Source organism: Ochotona princeps, chromosome 7, assembly GCF_030435755.1.
Source record: "Ochotona princeps isolate mOchPri1 chromosome 7, mOchPri1.hap1, whole genome shotgun sequence".
NCBI lineage: Eukaryota > Metazoa > Chordata > Mammalia > Lagomorpha > Ochotonidae > Ochotona > Ochotona princeps.
In genome coordinates, this window is record NC_080838.1 from 85,715,446 (window position 1) to 85,735,303 (window position 19,858).

Sequence of the window (19,858 nt, forward strand, 5' to 3'; positions counted from 1 at the left end):
TTTGCTGGATTATGAAGTGAGACAGACTTTTGCTTTGTGAGATGGTCAGAGTCCACACAGAGGCTGAGCCTCTTCCCATTGCCACTAGAGGTGCAGGGAAGATGCAGTTGCTCCCCATGCTAGCCAGCGTTTGGAGCTGTAGCTGTTCAGCCATCCATACACATGTGCAGTGGCATCTCTCTTCTGACTAAATAGGACATGAGTCATCTTTCATTGGCTTGTCTGCCATCTGTGTGTCTTCTAGAGTAAGAGATGCGTTCCATATCTTGTGAACTTTGTATAAAATATTGCTGTGTTCTTGACAAAGCATTTTCAGGCTCTCAGGCCAAGAGGCTTCCCTGTGTGCCACCTGGGGTTTCCAGCACAGGGATCTGGACAGGATAGCTCCTTCACATTAGCAGCAAGCAAGCAGGAGGGGTTCCACTGGCACCTTGTGGTCTTAGCTGTGGTGTCAAATGTGTGTGACTGCACAAATCCCAGCATGATAGCTTTGTTCTGGGGAGGATGCTCAGGTCCCAAACCCACACTGAAGGAACACGTGGGCCTATGGGATCAGGGACCTGTGAATGGGGTGCCACATTATTCACTAGACAGTAATCAATGTGGCCAGTGACCTCTCATCTGTTGTTAAGCTATGGTTTTACTTGCAAGCTTTTCCTGCAAGGGCAAACTCTGCGTGTCTTTTCAAAGAATCATGAACCCTTTTGATGCCAATGAACCTGAAACTCAGGTGTACTTCAGCAAACGAAAACAAATGGATCAAAGATGTTTTCTCAAACAAATGAAGTCTTTGGAGTAGGGTTCCAGAATGCCTGTAGCTGCATGTTTACTCTTTGAAATAGTAGCGTTCCCCCAGGAGAAAAGTTGTATATCTAAGTAATTGTTGAAGTCACACACATGCTACATGGATTATGCTGTTGTCTCATGAGACACAGGAATGGGAGGGGCGATGCAGCAACATCACAGCGTATACTTGTTGCATGTGCAAAGGGCAAGGTTTCGATACTTTTGAAGGCCCATTGTAATGCCAGGGATTCATGAACAGTCCCATCATGGGCACATCTCATTAGTGTATAACGAGGTATGGCTCTTGCCCCTAATGTTAGCGGGCGTTACAGAGTGCTTGGATGCACACTACAGTCCAGGCTTTAGAAAGCGCTGAATCTGACGATCAATCTGGGAAAGTAATGTGACATCTGTCCCCCGAGAAGCAGGAGCATCAAGAACACCTGCCTCGTGGCGCTGTGGAGGTCAAGAAGCTGCTGCGTGGCCTCCATCACAACAGTACTTACTGTGATGTGAGCACGTTACACCTTCTACCTGCTGTCCAAGAAGGGTTTAAGCAAGGCTTTGAAAATGCCGGAATGTTTTTGTTTGGGGAATAGCAATAAGCGACTGTCAAGTGGGTGAATTTATGCATCAGGAACCTGTTTTGCAGACAGGACATTGGAAACCAAGATCAACTTCCCATAGACGCGATGACTGGTGAGGGTCAGTCCTGCTTCAGCAAGGGCATCTTCAGCTGTGGCGGGGCCTTTCATCACAGTGCACGTACCACCTTCCACCAAGCCCCCTGACCACTGGCCCCCCTGTAGGAAGAACTCGCATCCTAAAACGATCCTCTTGGGTAGGAAAGGAAAGTTCAGACGGCAGTGTTCGCAAGGAACACTAGAGGACACACCAGAACACAAGGTTTCACACTTCACTGCATTTTCATCCCCCCACTCATGCCTTCCTAACTTTAAGGGTCTGATTTCCTGTCAAGTAATGGAAATAGAATATTCTCAGTCTCGCTTTCCCTATTTTGCATATGTTAATTAATGTTCCTTGGATGTATTCAGGACATGACTCCTGTTGGATAATTAAGGTAATTATGTGGTTATTTTTATATCCTCGGAATAGCTACAGTCAGGTAATTTTTCAAGTGAATTTAATTATTTTTCAGAAAAAAAATCCTCAAACAAAGTCAAGGTTTTTCCTCACTTCTACCTCAATTTGGAAACATTCATTTTTACACGTTGTGTAAGACAGTTCCTTTCACGATCCAGCATGTGACATCCTTACGGGAAGATAAGTCAGCACACAGGAACTCCTCAGCTTCCTGGAAAACACACAAGTCACTGCAAGAAGCTTGCTTTGGACTCCACACCTCCACAGTGAAAAAACTGAATCTAGAGCTGAAATAGCCATCAGTAGGGTCGCCTGTTAACAGTTACTCCTTAGGACCGTGCCCCAGTTGCCAAGCTTCAGCTAAATTACGCTTCCTCTGCTTGCCAGTCCTGTGTTAGTTGCAGCCTTGTGAGCTGGGAGATGAACCACTGTAGCAGGGAGAGCTGGTGCCCTCACAGTGGGCCTGTGGGCCCATCACTCGGGCTCTTGGCTTTCTTCCTCTAGTAGCTCAGTTGTCTGTTCTTGTGGCTCTGTATTTCATTTCTTGCTGATTTCACTATGTCTGCTGTTTCCCAGTGCCTGTCTGTTTCATGGTGTTTAGATCATTGAGTTACAGATATTTTAGCAAAGCCCACCTTGTAGGTTCTTAATCTTTGATTAGGCTTGCTTAAAAAATATCTTACTAGTGAACACACATAAATACATAAGGCAATGATTATATTTTTTAGTGCAAAAATCAATATGAAATACAAAGTCTAAATCTGTTTTAGAATATAATTCTATTGTGATTGAGTGGAATTAGATTTATTTTTATAAGGAGAGATGATAGAGCAATGTACAGACCTGAGACAGCAGCTAGAACTACAAGTAGCACCATTCTTGGCCATGGGGGAAACTTTTTAAAGTACTTGGGCTTCCCAACCCATCCTCATTTTCTTATCATGAGTTAACTGCCATGCTGACTTGATTGGCTGAGTTCGTCCGGGCCTTGCTTGGGTGCAGGGGCCAATGCATGAGGGACATCCTACAGGCAGGAGCAGTCACATCTGAGCCTGGATTGAAGAACTATACTGACCGTTGCTCCTAAGACTGGGAACTGAGCAGCCAGGGTGAAGCCCTGCCCTCAACCTTGCAGGTGTAGCAGTAACAGGTCAGCATGGGGTGCTGCCTCTCAGCCCATGGGGGCTCCAGGCTCCGCTGACAACCACAGACATTAACGGGATGTGGGTGAAAACAGGTAGTGCGGTCAAATTCAGTATACTCCTGTGTTGTGGATCTCCTAGTTGGCAGAGGACTGTTCCGGAATGGTTGAACTTGCAAGTGTACTGTTCACTCACAGTCACTTGAAAGGCCTCTGGGTACTTTTTGCCCCCAGAGGAAAAGGTTTGTAATGGACATCCTTTTCCGAGGAGCCCAGGCCACTTTCACGTGAGTGACCTGATGCCAAGGACAGCTGTCTATGATGAGGCAGAAGGCATCTGCAGGAAAGAGACCAAACACCCAAGAAAACATCAAATCACTATGGTTCCTCCGGCGCTGGTGCCTCGGAGAACTCCAGATTACTCCACATGGAGGTCCCAGGTTTTTCTGTCCTCTTCCTCTTTAAATTAAGCATTAAACTGTATAAGGTTCCCCTAATTTAGGCATAAAAATTATCAAAATAGAGGAAGCACAAAAAGAACTAAAAAACAAGGAAACAACAAGACAATATTTTACATAGAAAAATACAATATAATACAATAGAATCATCTGCTGGTTGGGAAGCCATTGTCCAATGTTAGACATGTCCCATATTAGAATGTGGTCTCTACACATTCTTCTGTGACTGGTGGTGGAAGTCACAGCCTCAGGAAGAGCTAAAGACACCAGCATGGCTGACCCTGTGCAGGGGAAGCCTGGACAGTGGAAGCCACAGCGACAGGAGGAAATACAGGCACCTCTGCATTCTGACCGTGCATGTAGGAGGCTGGGATGGCCGTTGCTGGATCCCATGGCCTCAGGAGGACATACAGGCACCTCTGCATTCTGACCCTGCATGTGGGAGGCCGGGATGGCCATTGCTGGACCCCATGGCCTCAGGAGGACATACAGGCACCTCTGCGTTCTGACCCTGCATGTGGGAGGCCGGGATGGCCATTGCTGGACCCCATGGCCTCAGGAGGACATACAGGCACCTCTGCATTCTGACCCTGCATGTGGGAGGCCGGGATGGCCATTGCTGGACCCCATGGCCTCAGGAGGAAATACAGGCACCTCTGCATTCTGACCCTGCATGTGGGAGGCCGGGATGGCCGTTGCTGGACCCCATGGCCTCAGGAGGACATACAGGCACCTCTGCGTTCTGACCCTGCATGTGGGAGGCCGGGATGGCCGTTGCTGGACCCCATGGCCTCAGGAGGACATACAGGCACCTCTGCGTTCTGACCCTGCGTGTGGGAGGCTGGGATGGCCGTTGCTGGACCCCATGGCCTCAGGACATACAGGCACCACCGCGGGCCAACACTGTGCCTCCTGTACGTGTGCTTTGGCACAGTCTCTGATGCCTTCAGCTGAAGGGGTGGCCTGGCATGGAAGCGGGGGCCAGCTAGGGCTTTTACCATGCAGCTGATGCCTTTGACACGGTCTGTGGCCCGAGAGACAAAAGGCAGCAATGCAAGGGGCATGTGGACTGTGCTGCTTTCTCCAGCTGTCACACCTGGCTTTTGATGTTTCTGAGTTGAAGAGTTGCTCTCTGAGCTGTCCACACTGTGTGCTTCAGAGCACACTCAGCCATCCTTTGCTTTCCTCAGCAGTGTTCCCTGCAACTGCACATAGGCCTTCCTTGCTCCCAGCCACCAAAGCCACGTTTCCATAAAGATATGACATGTGTGTCTGTGTGTCCCTTAACCCTATTTCACCCGCGTAAGCTGATCCGGAGGCCCACCTGTGCTGCTCTGGAAACCAAAGCGATCTGACATTCATGAAAGGAGATGAGAGCCATTTGACTTCATCTTCCCTGCATCTTGCCGCATGGACTGCAAGTATTTTATATCAAATGCTTGGCATTTTTTAGAGTAATAACTTATCTATTTCCATGTATAATTAATATTCAAAATACAGCAGCAATAAGCAAAATTATTTATTTCCTTATGAAACTTTTTACTACCTGACTCTCTAGTATTTTTGTAAATGATGCTCCTATGTGCATTGTTACTATATTTGGAAAATTGTATGTTCCTGTGGACGACGTGTTATTCCACATCATGAAAGTACTAAACAAATAAGTGGCAAATTAGCCATTGCGTTGTTGCTCGGTTTCTGTGTTGCATTTGTCTATACTAGCAGTAAGCTGTTCATGGAGAGATCTTGCAAGATCATCTGTGAATCTCTGAAAACAGCTTTACTGAAAATGCTGGCATAGGACAGGAGGGTGTGGCCAGCAGGGCTGTAAGTGTACTCTTCAAAACTTTGCCACATGGAACAAGTCAGTGTGTTTCTTTGTGCTGTAATTCTCTCCTCGCGGGAGTTTCACCCGTTGCATACTCAGAGTAGGTCCTGTAAGTGAGCTAGAGCCCAGTCTCTTAATGCCTTCAGCTGAAGGTGGTCCGGCCTGGAAGAAGGGACCAGCTAGAACTTTTACATGGAGTTGTCTCCCTTTACATGGTCTGTGGCCTCAAGTACGTAAGCTCATTGTACTTCTATTTCCTCATTTGGAAGTTTTATTTGCAATAATGAGATAAGATAAAGACATATCTAGTAAATTTTCAGGTGCAAACAGGCTAATTGCTTCTCTCCATAAAACACCAGTTGATGAGATGTGTAACCGAATGTAAGAAGCCTTCAGGTACAGAACACATATTTCTTATACTTCCCAAAATGAAACAACACACCACATACACTTAGATTATATTTAAATGAAATTCATGCAAATTATATAAATGATTTTCTTCTTATCATTATTTGTCCTTTTAATGATGCTTTTCAAAGAAACATAGACTTTATTTTTTTAAAGATTTATTTATTTTTTATTACAAAGTCAGATATACACGGAGGAGGAGAGACAGAGAGGAAGATCTTCCGTCCGATGATTCACTCCCCAAGTGACCTCAACGGCTGGTGCTGCGCCTATCCGATGCTGGGAACCAGGAACCTCTTCCAGGTCTCCCACATGGGTGCAGTGTCCCAAATATTTAGGCCGTCCTCGACTGCTTTCCTAGGCCACAAGCAGGGAGCTGGATGGGAAGTGGAGCTGCTGGGACTAGAACCGGCACCCATATGGGATCCCGGGGTGTTCAAAGCGAGGACTTTAACCGCTAGGCCACCACACTGGGCCCGGAAACATAGACTTTAATGCAGTTTTGCTGGATATAAACATGAACAATCTGAGTCTGTGAGATTGGGCCAGCCTCATAGGCCGGTACACGTGGACCACACCCATCCTAGAGCAGCTAGGTTATTTGCAAGCCCCTCAGTGATGAAACCATGAGGTTAAGCAAACATGACTGTAGATATCGGGAACCAATGCATGTTCTGAATTCCACCTGTGTTGGGAATCTTTAAGAAACCCATTGTGGGCCTGGCATGGTAGCCTAGCGGCTCAAGTCATCACGTTGAACACACTAGAATCCCATATGAGTGCTGATTCTAATCCCACCGGCCCCAATTCCCATCCAGCTCCTAGCAATGGACTGCCCTTCACTTCTGAACACAAAATTCAGATACAGTGTAAAGTTTATGTTTCAGACTACTGCAGAGGCAGAGATGCGTGAATGGTTTGATAAAAATGGCAAGTGTTCAATCTCATTAGCAGCTTTGCAGGTGTATGCTAATATTCAGTATTTCTGTGACGGCTGGCCTTCCTACGGTAGTGCCTCCCAGACACCCATCTTCACACAGAGGGAGTATAAGCATCTGTTGGCAGGTCCTCCGTGGCCTCAGAAGTGGGTGACGCAGAGCTTCGTGCGGAAGCCTGTGTGGGATGCCCATGAGACTTCTGTTCCTAGCCCTGGGACACCTGCTCAGAGCATCCTTTTAATCTCTTCCCTAACACTTAAGCATACACCACCCTTTAAACTCTTCCATCTCTCTTTCTCTCCATCATGTAGGCTTCCTATCTTTTGTGGCCTTAATGTCTTCCTTTTGTAAGCCAACTCTCCCCTTTTATTGTGGTCAGCAAATATTATCTCCTCATTTTCTTTTCCCTTTTGCCTGATTTTCATAACTATGACCATATGACCATGTCCTGTGTGTTATACAAGCTGAATTTTCCAGACTTTTGAGATTAAATTTCACTACGGTGATTACATGTGGATATAGAAACTACTACAATCTCTCCAGGTTGTTCTCTGTACAAGAGGGTGTGTGTTTAATTCATATATGCACATGCTTCCATTTTTTTAATGATGTACTTGTTCTGTTGATTCTGGAATTTGCTTTCTGCATATCACAGCATACTGATCTAGATTTTTCTGCCAGTAAAAAACTAATTTATATTGTTACCATCTATTGATTAAGCTACCCTTTTCACTGACTTGAAAAGCCATCTCTATTTTATACCAAATACTTACATATGCTAAGAGCTTTTCTATTTTCTATTGCATTTTCTACTGAAGTGTTCTTCCCGTGTTATGAGACAGAAGGTTCAAGACAAACTGGAGCCATTTGAATGGAAGAAGCTAACATGTGGCATGTTACCACTGGATAATTCCTTCCTGCCTCGAGTGGTCTGATTCTGAGTGTTGTAGGAGTAGCAGAATCATTTCGAGAAATGAAGGAAAAGCATATCCCTCCAAATTAAAGTTGTATAAATTGGCTCTCGTGTCCATTGGGGTGTTGGGGAATGAGCACACTGATGGTGCCAGTCAGTGAACAACAGGCATTTTGGAGCCAGAAGAGGGGACCACTGAGCTTTCTCTTAGCTGTGATCTGCTGAGGGGAGGTGTGGCTGTGGCCAGTTCCTGAGGTGCGGTGACAGTGAGGTGCTCCCGGGTGTTGACGCTCCCTGTAGGAGAGAGGCCTCCTGCAGCAGTTGTTCTGATGCCTGTCCTGTTGGGAATCATGTACAGCCTGCCGTTCTTCACCAGATGGGGCCGTCTTGGCAGTTGTCCAGCGTGGATTCCTTCACAGGAAATCATGTCAAACACCTCCATGTGTGCTGACCTCTCATCCGAAGACTGCAGCAACCCAGTGGCTGTCCATCTTTGCTTCTCTTTCCTTGCTCCTACCACTCATGCATTTATTTCCTATGTTGAAGTCTTGAGCCACCCTCGAAGCTCACCATAAATATTGGAACACCTCAGGTGAATGTTTTGATCTCCTCCCATGAAACAGGTGTGCTCTTACTAGCATCTGGAGTGGTGAGTCCTGTGCACATGGCCAGCTGGTGTTTTCCAGATGTCTCAGAGATGCCCCTTTCTACGGCAATAGAGCCCTTTAAAATGTAGACTTTCATATACTCCACCTTGAAGGTCAAAGCATTCAGTATCCCCGAGCTGCAGGATGGTCACTGTGTTAGTGGACCTGCGGAGATCCATGTCTTCACTTATCTCCTCAGCTCCATTCTCTGTGGCAGTGACGGTAATCATTCAAAAGGATTTGGATATTTTCTAAAGTTGTTTCAATAGTGAATATTCAGGAATATTCAGAATATTCCAGAACATTCAGGAAGTGGTGCTGTGAACACAGATGCTGTCTTCTGGGTTTTCTTGCTCCATTCCTCGAGCCAGCAGAGTAGACTGGGAATGGAAATTAACTTTGAGTTCAATGCAGAGTGACCAGCTGCATTAGATGCTGCACGAGGCTCAGCTGTGCTGGGAAGCCAATCCACAACTTCTCCACAGCTATGCATGTCTTGTGTGCAAGCATCTTGCTGCAGCTACACTGAAAGCCTGCTGTTCTGTGCAGTGGGTCTCAGTGCCACCCCACTGGATGACTCGGTTTACCCTGCCCTGGCTCCGTCCTAATGTGCTTTGCTGCCATGGAGGTGGCCCGTCTCCTCAGATCTCCCCACCAGCCTCTGCTGTGTTCACAGCTTCTCTCTGCAATTTCCTCCCCACTATCAGCCATCATACAACAGCACAGTTAGGATTTGGTGTGGATTGGGTGTTGGCTTAAGGCACATGACTATTTTGGTATTCCATCCCGAATTCTAAACCTTTCTTATTATGATTATATTCACTGGAGTTTCAATTTCCTTCCCAAACATTCCTGTTGCCTGTACAGTGTGGCTACTTGCTTACTGCAGGAGAGATTCAGCTTTTTGCCTGCCATGGCTTTTGGCAATCCTCCCTCACTATGATGATTTATAGCCCTTGATTTAAAGTGAGAGAAGCACCACTATGCCTTTCCCTTGGACACTTAGAAGCACTACAAGGATAATTAGCCTAATTCAATATTGACGTGTCTTAGACTAGGCAAGGCCCTAGGAGAGGAGAATGGCTGATGGAAGAGCAGTCAGACTGTGCATTTATTGGTTTAGTCTTTTATGGGCACATTGCATAATACGCCAAAATAATTACAACAGTGACTTTAGAGCTGTCTGGTTGCAGGTCACTAGGACAGATACAAAAGTAAAAATGAAAGTATAAACTACTGAGAAAATTATCGATATTTGACACATAGAAAGCAGGTGAACTCATGCTGTTGGAAAAGCAGGGCTGACTGACCTTTTCCATGTAACGTTATTGTATGCCTCTATTTGTAACAAAATAAAGCAAGCACAGCAAAGCATTTAGGATTGATCATTGAATTATGGCAGTTTGTTAATGCCGCATTGAGAAGATGTCATTGAAGAAAGGCTAAGGAGATGAAGGAGAAAATTGTTTCTAGGCTTGGAGGAGGAGGGCCAGAGAAGAGGCAAGACCCGTGCAGAGCAGTGTTCCACGCGGGGCAGGGAAGAGGGGTGCGGGGAAAGATTAACAGGGAAGAGAGTAAGACATGACATCAGGAAAACCAAAGCCACATCATCCAGGTGTGATGTTACAGGTGGAACACGCTTAATCCAGTGGAGACCTGTGTACAGAGAGGTGACTGACCTGACACTGGATGACCCGTGTGTTCTACTCCTCTGTGCACAGACTATAACAGCAAGGGCAAAAGGGAAAACGTAAGGTCAAGGATGCGAGCCATGCACAATGGATTAATTCCGGACGCGGTGAGAAGGCAGGCTCTGCGTGGATGAGGTCTCGCCTATCAGGTAACTGGCAGAATCACAGGTGGCTCTGTGGATGTAGGTTTTGTTTTACACAAAACACACTTAATATTGTTGCTCTGAATATATTAAAAGAACATATTCTTCAGTTTTCAGTTCCCCAACATACTCCTAATTTGAGTGTGTGGCAGGATCCTAACAGGACTCATCCTGATTATTCTCTGTCAACACTCCCAGTTTACAGACTAGCTCCAAACGAAGTATTTAAACTTGTTTTTCATCCCATTGACTCTGATGATCGTAAAGGTCTCTCCGGACATGACCCTGCTCTGAGGAGTGCCTCTCTGGTTCTTCAGCTTGCTGGAGGTTCTGTGTGGGTGCCTGCCATTCTCTGCTTGCCTTTCCTTAGGCGTGAGGTGTCCTGTCTCCTGCCTTCTCACTGGGAGTTGGGAGCTGGTACATGCTGGTACTCAGAGAGCTCTGTGAGGTCGGAGAAGAGACCCACATAGGGCTTTGTGCTCTTGCTTGTCAAACTTGCTGCTATGGAGCCCACCATTCTTTTGAGTTACCTTCCCTGCTTTAAAAAACATGCCCTTCCATGTGATCTCTCAGTCCTGAGCACTCACATAATTACTCCGAGCATTCCTCTTGAGTGCGTCAATATGCTCTAAAATCCCTCACACTCCCCTGGCATATAATTAGTTCAATCGATGACTTAATCACCCCTTGTGCTAAATTCAATTCAATAATTATTGATTATCCATTATGTGAGAAGCATAGGACAGACTAATGTGATTAAGACATCCATAGAACTCATTCTGAGTGATATGGTCTAAGCTAGGCTCAGCATTGTCATGATACACACAGGAAAATGTGTCTAGGAAAGATGTGTCCATCCAGCTTTCAAAGGCCCTCTTCCAATGGACTCTTGAAAAACCATGTTTTTAATCAATGAATGAAATAGAATCATGCTGGAAGAAGAGAGTGTATATGAGAATTCACTTAAGGATTACAACAGTATGTGCTAATGGTATAGGAATGTTCTGTGTAACAAGAAGTCATGGTGAAGTATTTGAAATTCAAGTCAGGAGTTCATCAATGTAGGTGTTGCCTACTGGGCTAGTTACAACTGAGACCTCCTCCTCTTTCCTAAGGGATTTGCAAAGGTTTGTGACCTGTTCATACCTTGAACTGCTGCTTCCTCAGTAACAAGTTAGACACATGCTTTTTGGGCTTTCTGCAGGAAAGTGGTGGTGATAAAACTCTCATCCCTTTCCTTAAGGCATGCTTTAAGGCTCTCAGCTGCTGCTTGACACGGCCTGAGAGGAACTGAGGGTAGGGCAAGAGGGAGAGGCCTGCAATTTTTGGGAGGGTTTCCCTAAGTATTTGACATGTGGTAAGTTCTTTATGGGAGCAAGAGGAAGAATTGCTCTCAGAAGACAGTCTTAGGTTCAAAGGCAAGGAGACAGAGATTGCTGCAAATCCCACTGAGAGGTGGAGCCAGTACTACAGAAATCCACAGCTCAGGAATTGGTGATGCAGTCACTCTACGCCTCCATCGCTCATCGTTGCTTCAGCAGTGGGCCCGACCTTACCACTAGACACCACTGCCTCCTTGTCCGTTACTCCGCTCAGAATTGTCCCAGCCATTTTTCCTCTTTTTCCTAAGTATGTAATACCATGTTAATATTAACAGAAAATATACAAAGCATTTCCCTTGTTAGTTTTTTTTAAGATTTTTATTATTATTGGAAAGCCGGATATACAGAGAGGAGGAGAGACAGAGAGGAAGATCTTCCATCTGATGTTTCACTCCCCAAGTGAGCCACAATGGGCCAGTGCTGTGCCTATCCGATGCTGGGAACCAGGAACCTCTTCCAGGTCTCCCACGCGGGTACAGGGTCCCAAAGCTTTGGGCTGTCCTCGACTGCTTTCCCAGGCCACAAGCAGGGAGCTGGATGGGAAGTGGAGCTGCCGGGATTAGAACCGGCGCCCATATGGGATCCCAGGGCTTTCAAGGTGAGGACTTTGGCCGCTAGGCCACGCCGCCGGGCCCTCCCTTGTTAGTTTTTATGTTGGGTTTAAGATCTGGAAACAAATGATAGCTTTCCCAAGTCTAAATATGTTTTAATTTCCACCTCAGTTTATTTCATTTGGACAAAAAGCATGCTATAACAGGATATTCTTCATAGTAAAAAACTGACACTGAATGTCACTAAGACACATTATTTTCCCCTAAAATTTCATGTTTAAGAAATCTGATATGCTGAGTAAGGAAAGAAGTGTGCTCTAGAGTCGGAAGCCTCTCTGAAGTCAGTACCAGTCCTGGATGGTTTGCCAGCATCCAAACAGCCTGAACGGAAAGTGCACCTGCTGAGTGGTGTTGGGGTGATGTGGGAGGGGGCAAAGACTGAAGACATCTGAACTGATCCAGGTACAAGAACTACACATTCAGTAATGGGTCAATTAAATCATCTATGTAGTGATTGCTTATTTCCTCACCATGAATTCATTTAATTGAACATGAATTGAAGTAGATTATTAGCTGGAATGTGTGCCCGGGAGCTTTGTGCAGACATGAGGGAATGGTTAAAGACTTTGAACATTGTTTACTGAACAACTCCTTCATTTTTCTTTTGACTCTAGGGAATCTAGGGCAAGACAACGTAGAAATGTGAAAAGAAATCAAAGTTAATCACTGTTCCTCTTTTAATTTTCCTGCCTGGAAACAGAGCTTCAGGTGCCTATCTGAGGCAAGCTAGGCAACATTTAGAAGTCACTGCCAGCTGGGCATCTCCTTATAGACGAGGGATGAGAACCACACACATGAAAGTTGGGTGTGATAGTCATCAGAATGCAAAGTTCTATATATGCAGCATAAACGTAGATCACATCTGTAAGTGCTGTTTCTGAGGGCGACACTGTGACATAGTGGGATACGCTGCCACCTGTGACACCAGCATCACACACGGGCAATGGCTCTTCTCCCACTTCCATACCAGCTCCATGATGATGTGCCTGGGAAAGCAGTGGAAGGCGTCTTGATTACTCAAGCCTTTCTCCATATGGAATACCAGGCTTCTGGTGTTTTTTTACCCAGCCTTTTCTATTCTTATCACTTGGAGGGTGAACCAATGCCTGGGAGATCTCTGTGTCTGCAGGTCTCTTTAACTCTCATATTCAACAAATTAGTCTTCAAAACATATAATTTTATTTGTTAGTATTGTTACTGTTATTGTTATTATTTGCCATTTATGGTGTTGTGAGTTGAGACATTCCTCCTGCTCCCTCTTCTCCTCCCTCCCCACTTTCCCATTCTCCTGTTTTCCGCTCCCGCCTTTTGTCTCTGAATTATCACAGTGGTATTTAGAAACAGTCACAGGTTTAACTGTCTGCTACTTGTTTCATGGCATTGTGGATATGGGCAGAGGCACAGCATCTAGCATCATACGCTCAGTTAACAGTGGAAATCCTCCCTTTAGTCAGGAGTAGAGACAAGTTTCGGCATCTTATCTTCACTTCCTGGTATGCTAGTCTCCATTACACAGTTCCTCTATCAGAATATATGTACATAATTTTTACTTGCATATACATTCATCTTGTACTTTGTGTAAGGCTCAAGTTCAGGTTCAGAACCAGAAATCCACACAGAATAAAGTTCAACTTAAAGCATGTTTTATTGGAAGCATGCCTGGGTGAGGTTCACTGCTCCAGTATAGACATTGGGCCTTGGTAATAATCTAACCGGGGGAACAGGGAGTATCGTTTTTATTAGGGGGTGTAAAGGGGGGCTTTGGGGGACACAGAAACATGACTTATATGGTGCTATAGAGTGCTATAGGTTCCTTTCAACCTGAATAAATCCATTTGACATTGCCCCGCTGAGTCAGGGCCTGCATCCTGCAAGTGCAGCCGTATCAGCCACCTTTCTCAGCCTTCCTGCACTGCCCCTCACCCATCCCAGATGAGCCTTACAATTTACCTGAAGTCTACCTTATATCAGAGAGAACATAAGAAGTTTGTCTTTGGAGACTGGCTTATTTCACTAAAATGTATTACTTCTATATTAAAATGTTTTCTTTTTGTTGAAGTTTTAATTGCCCTATTATTTTTAGCTATTCATTTTTATTCCTTTCAATTGAAGCTATTTTGATTACTGTGATCTGATATCACCTACGATATAATTATGAGAAAGTATGTATGTGGTTTTATGTCAAAATTTTAAACTTTTGTAGCAAAGTATCAGTTGTGGTTTTTCTATATTATTTAAGCATTCATTTAATTTAAATTGGGGAAAGATTAAATTGATGGTTTCTTAAATTAACTCTTTGGGACTCTAGTTGTTCAGTTTGTTCTAAGTACAGCTTCTTATCACCTGTTAAACAGTATGCATACAATTCATCATTTTGTCGTTGTTTTGACCACATTCGTTTCATGGTGTTGACTTGCTTGGGGTTTTCCAATCCACTCCTGCTTATCTCTCCTTGCCAACAAACTCTGTCTTTCCTCTTCCATCTCCGTCTTGTGTCCAGCTCCTGTTCCCCCGTTCATGCCTTCTCTTTGTACGACCCAGCTTGTTTCCTAACTGGCTGTGTAATCTGGAATGTGCAGGAGACCACCCCTGGCTCACTCCTAAGAGTGAGGCAGATATCTTGAAATGGTTTGGAAATAGTCTATCTGTTTTCCTCAAACTAATGTTGTCTGTGTTAAGCTATATCCTCACCGTATCAACCTGGGTTTCCAGGCAGGATTTAATTCCTCTGTCAGACTTCAGTGAAGTTCCCTAATCAGGCCAGCCTATGAAGGCCTTCAGGGAGTGAGCCGGTGTATGAATGCAATGGATGTCTGTCTGCCTCTAAATTTAAAAAAGAAACATCCATGATTAGACCCTTGATATCATTGAATGATTGTAAAGATAGCAAGTTGCCCACCGTGATGGGTTTCTGCAGTTTAATTGTATCAGTGTGCCCTCTCTTGTCTTCCTCATTGCCCTGTGTCCAGGGCGACCTTTCTCCACTCTCCGTTGGTTATGGATTTGTGGAAGGGTCATTGATTCTGGAGCTTTCAGATTCTTTCACCCATGAATAACATGAAATGTTTAACGGCATCCTGTGCTGTAGGAATCGTGGTGTGCTGGGCGGTGGTGGAACCATCAGCACTCCATCCCCAGAGGAAGGAGATTAATAGTTGACCTGAAAACAGAGTCCTCTGAATCCACTTCCATTTCCTGTCAAGGTAAACAATCTTGAACCATTTTCATTGCCTCGTCTTTTGGCCTGTCTACAACTTCACAATCCCCTACTTTGAACTATGCCACTTTGACAAGGATACACACAAGAGCAGATATAACTGCTGGAGTTCAGGGGCATTCCAAGGACAGAAGGTGAGATGCTGTGTCCTCTGCTTGTGAGTAACCCTTGAGAGAGAAGAGGATGCTTCAGGGATGCCTATGCCCACCTGGTTTCTTTGACTCACTGTCAAGGCAGAGTGTTGTGGGGCTTTTAGCACAGTTGACTACACTTTGGGATGACAGGTTTTGCTTGTTTTTCTCTGGAGTATCTCTGCTCCTTCAGGTAGCACATGGTATCAGTGTCTGGACTGACTGCTGGTCAGTGGTCTTGGCCATTCCTGGGACATGAGTGCTGTGGCAGTAGGAAGATGAGACACCATCCTAGGCCCAGCACAATCACTCGTGCTTTCAACACTGGGTGTGCTCCCCCGGCTCTGTGCCTCCTGTACCTCATGTGCTTTCGGCACTGGTGTGCTCCTCCAGCTGCTTGACTCCTACCAGGCTTCAGTACAAACACCTGTGCATTTGACATTTGGCATGCTCCTCCAGCTGCTTGGCGTCTATTCCTCGGGCAGCATGCAGTGGGGTGACCGAGGGTGACATCCTTAGACTCACACATGAAAATCAGACATTTCTCAATAACAGCCATCACATTCCTGGTGACTGGAATGCTTGGAATGAATTCTCAGCCTTTCCAAATTTCTCGGCCTTTTATGCTTTTCCCTGCCTGAGGTGGTTTCCAGGTAAAGCATGGGGAAGCGGTGCTTAGCTAATAGCAAATGTTCTGTGCTTGAAAGTTGCTCTGTTTGAACCCAATGTATGTGACTCTCATACCGAGAGGTATAGGTACATACATGGAAAATAAAATCCCACAGGTATGAACTACAGCCGGTGTTGACTGTTTCGCCTCCATGAATAACTGGCATGCTGACTGACCCTGGAAGCTCTCTGACTTGGGCAGTGTCAAGAAAACAGGAGGTGGGACTGAATCTTTGGAGACTCGATCAGAATGTCTGAAGTGACGTGCGGAAGGGTGGTATCCGGGCGGAGCCAGCCGAGGACAAGTGGGGAAGGGTGGTATCCGGCGGAGCCAGCCGAGGACAAGTGGGGAAGGGTGGTATCCGGGCGGAGCCAGCCGAGGACAAGTGGGGAAGGGTGGTATCCGGCGGAGCCAGCCGAGGACAAGTGGGGAAGGGTGGTATCCGGCGGAGCCAGCGGACAAGTGTGAAGATGCTGAGTTTCACCCCATCATTTCTTTGGAAAAAATCCAGAAATGATCCTTTCTGTGTTTTTTACCATATTCTCTTCTTGTTTCCTGCACATCACTAACCTAGGTATCATGTAATATCACTACGATGAAAGTGGAAATTCTGGCTTATTGGGATCGAAATACTCAGATGTAATCATTTTTCATTTCTGGGCTTTTTTCCTCATAGTGATAAAGATGCTGAAATATAATTCTTACGCCTTATAATCCACCTGCAATGGGCAGCTCATTATTTTAGTTTATTCCCAGAATTATGCAGCTATAACCAAAATCCCCCTTCAGGAATTTTAGCAATTCAGAAAGAATTGCTGTGCCAATTTAGTAACCACTTCCTTTTTACTCTTAGTCCTAGGGAGTTATTAATTTGAGATTTGTGGAGTGGCCGATTAGAAGAATTTATTGTAAATGAAGCCAGACAAAATGTCTTGTTTTGTGACCGAGTATCTTCTTCACTGTGAAATAACATTTTAAAAGTCCGTTCTTATTGTATAATGAATTGCTATACAATATAACACGTATATGTCACATGTATGCATTGATTGGAAGACCTTTAATGTGTTTCCACGTTTTTCAATTATCAATTATAATGTGTCTATAAACATTGGTGTGTAAGTCTTTCTAACGGTGTTTATTCTTATTAAGTATTGTTTTCCAATAGCGGTTAATCCAGAAGTAATATTTTAGCTGTGTCAGTACTTTTGGAGACATTTTGCAACTATTGCCATTTGGTTTTAAACTATTTTCTAATCTACCTAATTATCCCATTTTTCTAAAAAAATGTGAGTTCATTTAATTTTCATGCATGTTTACATTGACCAAATTCCAATGTGGCCAGTGGATTTTTTGGTTTGATTTCAGTGATGTTACTGTCCTGAGTGTTTTCCTGTGCATGGGACGTGGCTTCCCTGTTGAGCTGGTTGAGTTGTGAGCCATGTGTACTGGGATAGCTTGTTTCCTGAGGTTGTCAGCAGCATTTGCAGCTGTTGGGTCCAGTTGGTTTTGTTTTCTTCTCCTTCATCCATTCTTGGCAGGCAACTGGCACTGTTGCATTCTCCATTTTGCCTTTGTTCTGTCAGGTTGTCCTTCAGGTGCTTGAAGGCTGTGTTAGGTGTTGCTTCAGTTCTCCAGGACTGATGGATCAAGCTTCATACACTTACCAGTTGGAAACAGCAGAGCTGGATTGGCTCGCAGGTCTGATGGGGGGGGGGGATGGGACCCTTGTCGTTGAATTTCTCTGTTGGCTTCGGCTGTGTTGAGAGCAATGAATGCCTCTAGGTTCTGAAGTGGTTCTTGAGGCTGGCCTTACATTGGATTCAAATGTTACAACTGCATTTCTCAGTTTTTCTCGGCTGTCCCTTTTCCTGATGGTAGCTCAGCCTGTCACTCTCACGGACCTACTAGACTCCTCTTCATTGCTTCCCTTTAAAGCAGCTGTTGGTGTGGTCTGTGTGTGTCAGCCTTGCACTTCATTGCTGGCAGAAGCACTGACCTGAGGCAGCAGCAGCTGGTCTCCTTGGTTCTCATATGCCTGAAGGTGATCAGCTCTAGCATGAGTCACTTTCCTTCAGATGCAGCTACAGAAAGCCATGGAGATGCTGTGTACCCTCTCTCCATGACTGGGCAGCAAAGGACACATCTCAGAGTTATACATGCAGTCAGCCATGACTGCATCCTCCCCATTCCTAGCATTCTCACTTAGTCTGCTTGTTACTGGTGTGTACTCAGCTGTGTTGCTAAGTAACAAAATGTTCTACTTATCTGTTCTTGGTTTAACTTCTTATCCAGTAAACTAGACAAGAATATTTTACAAGAACCTTTGAAGCATTTCAAATCAAGATCATGGACTGCTTAACTCTGAGATAGCATTGCCCTTTCCATATTGTCTAAATCCTCCTAAATACAGCTCATAATTCATTATGTGTCAGACACTGGGAAAATGCCTCAATCCAGCAGGGAGTTTCCCTTTTAAAGTGTGGGTAACATTGTACTGCACAGCCTCACTCACCGGGTCTCTCCTGTCAGACATCTGATGACTCTGGAAGGAAAGTTTGATTTCTCTGGTAGCATTCAGAGGAGCTCTGGTAGGGTCTGTTTTCTTAAGAGTTTCTGTGATTGACAATTCTGACTTCCAGTTGTGTCTTAAGTCCATAGGAAATGATCATCAATTCTGGCCTTTTTCTAAGAAAAGTGAAATCTCCTGAATTTAAAAGCGGTTCAGGTGTGGGAGACACAATGCAGGAGAAACTTGGAGATGGGGGACACATTGGGTCTCCCCACCCTCTTCTCTGATGTCTCCTCATTAGGTCCTCCAATACTGACCTGAACAACTATGGGGGGTTGTGTCGATCCCTGGCAAAGGTGCTGGGTGTGCAATGTCAGAAACCAATCAGGCTTTGTCCCTGCCACATTGTTGAGCCATTGGATCTGATGTCTCCTTTGAGGTGGGGAAGCCAAGAAGAGTGTCCAGGTTTGACTGAGCCTGACCAGCTAGTACATAAATCTGCCTTCAAAGGAGCATCCGGAGGCTCCTGCTGCTGCTGAGGCAGGGGCATAGGACACTGTAGGGATGGAAGCCAACATTTGCAATGAAAACCACTGGAGGTCTGATGCAGGAGCTGGGGAGCCTGAGGTTGTGTTGATCTGATCTGGGAAGCTGATGCAGGTGTGTGAGGGTTTCAGGCTCTGTTGATCTGGTCTGGGGATCCAATGCAGGAACCGGGGAGCCTGGCATTGGGTTGATCTAGTCTGGAAGAATCAGCATGATGGCTAGTTTGCTGCTTCTTGCCTGTCTCAGCAGAAACAGAGGAATCTTGTTCTGGACTGAAAGTGTTTGACAGGTCTCCTGCAACCCGGGGCAATGCGATAGACTGCCAGGTGTACAGGCAAGGAATCAGGGCAAGACACTCACACATGGTAGTTACATTCTAATTCTCAAATTTGGATATCCAAATCCTCAAAATCACAGATTTTTTTATGTTGGGCCAGCTTAAGCCAGAAGCACTGACAACATTCTGTTACCTATCCTCTCTGTGGGACCGTGATGTGATCATGCAGCCACATCTTTAGAAAGGGTGCTTGCACATTAGCTGGACTTGGGCCACTGTGCTGTTTGTTTAAATTTTATTCAGCTTCGTTATTTATGGAAAGACATAATTTGTGTGTGTGTGTGTGTGTGTGTGTGTGTGTGTGTGTGAGAGAGAGAGAGAGAGAGAGAGAGAGAGAGAGAGAGAGAGAGAGAGCAGAGAGAGAAACTTTAGTCTGTTGGCTTGTTCCCCTGTTGACT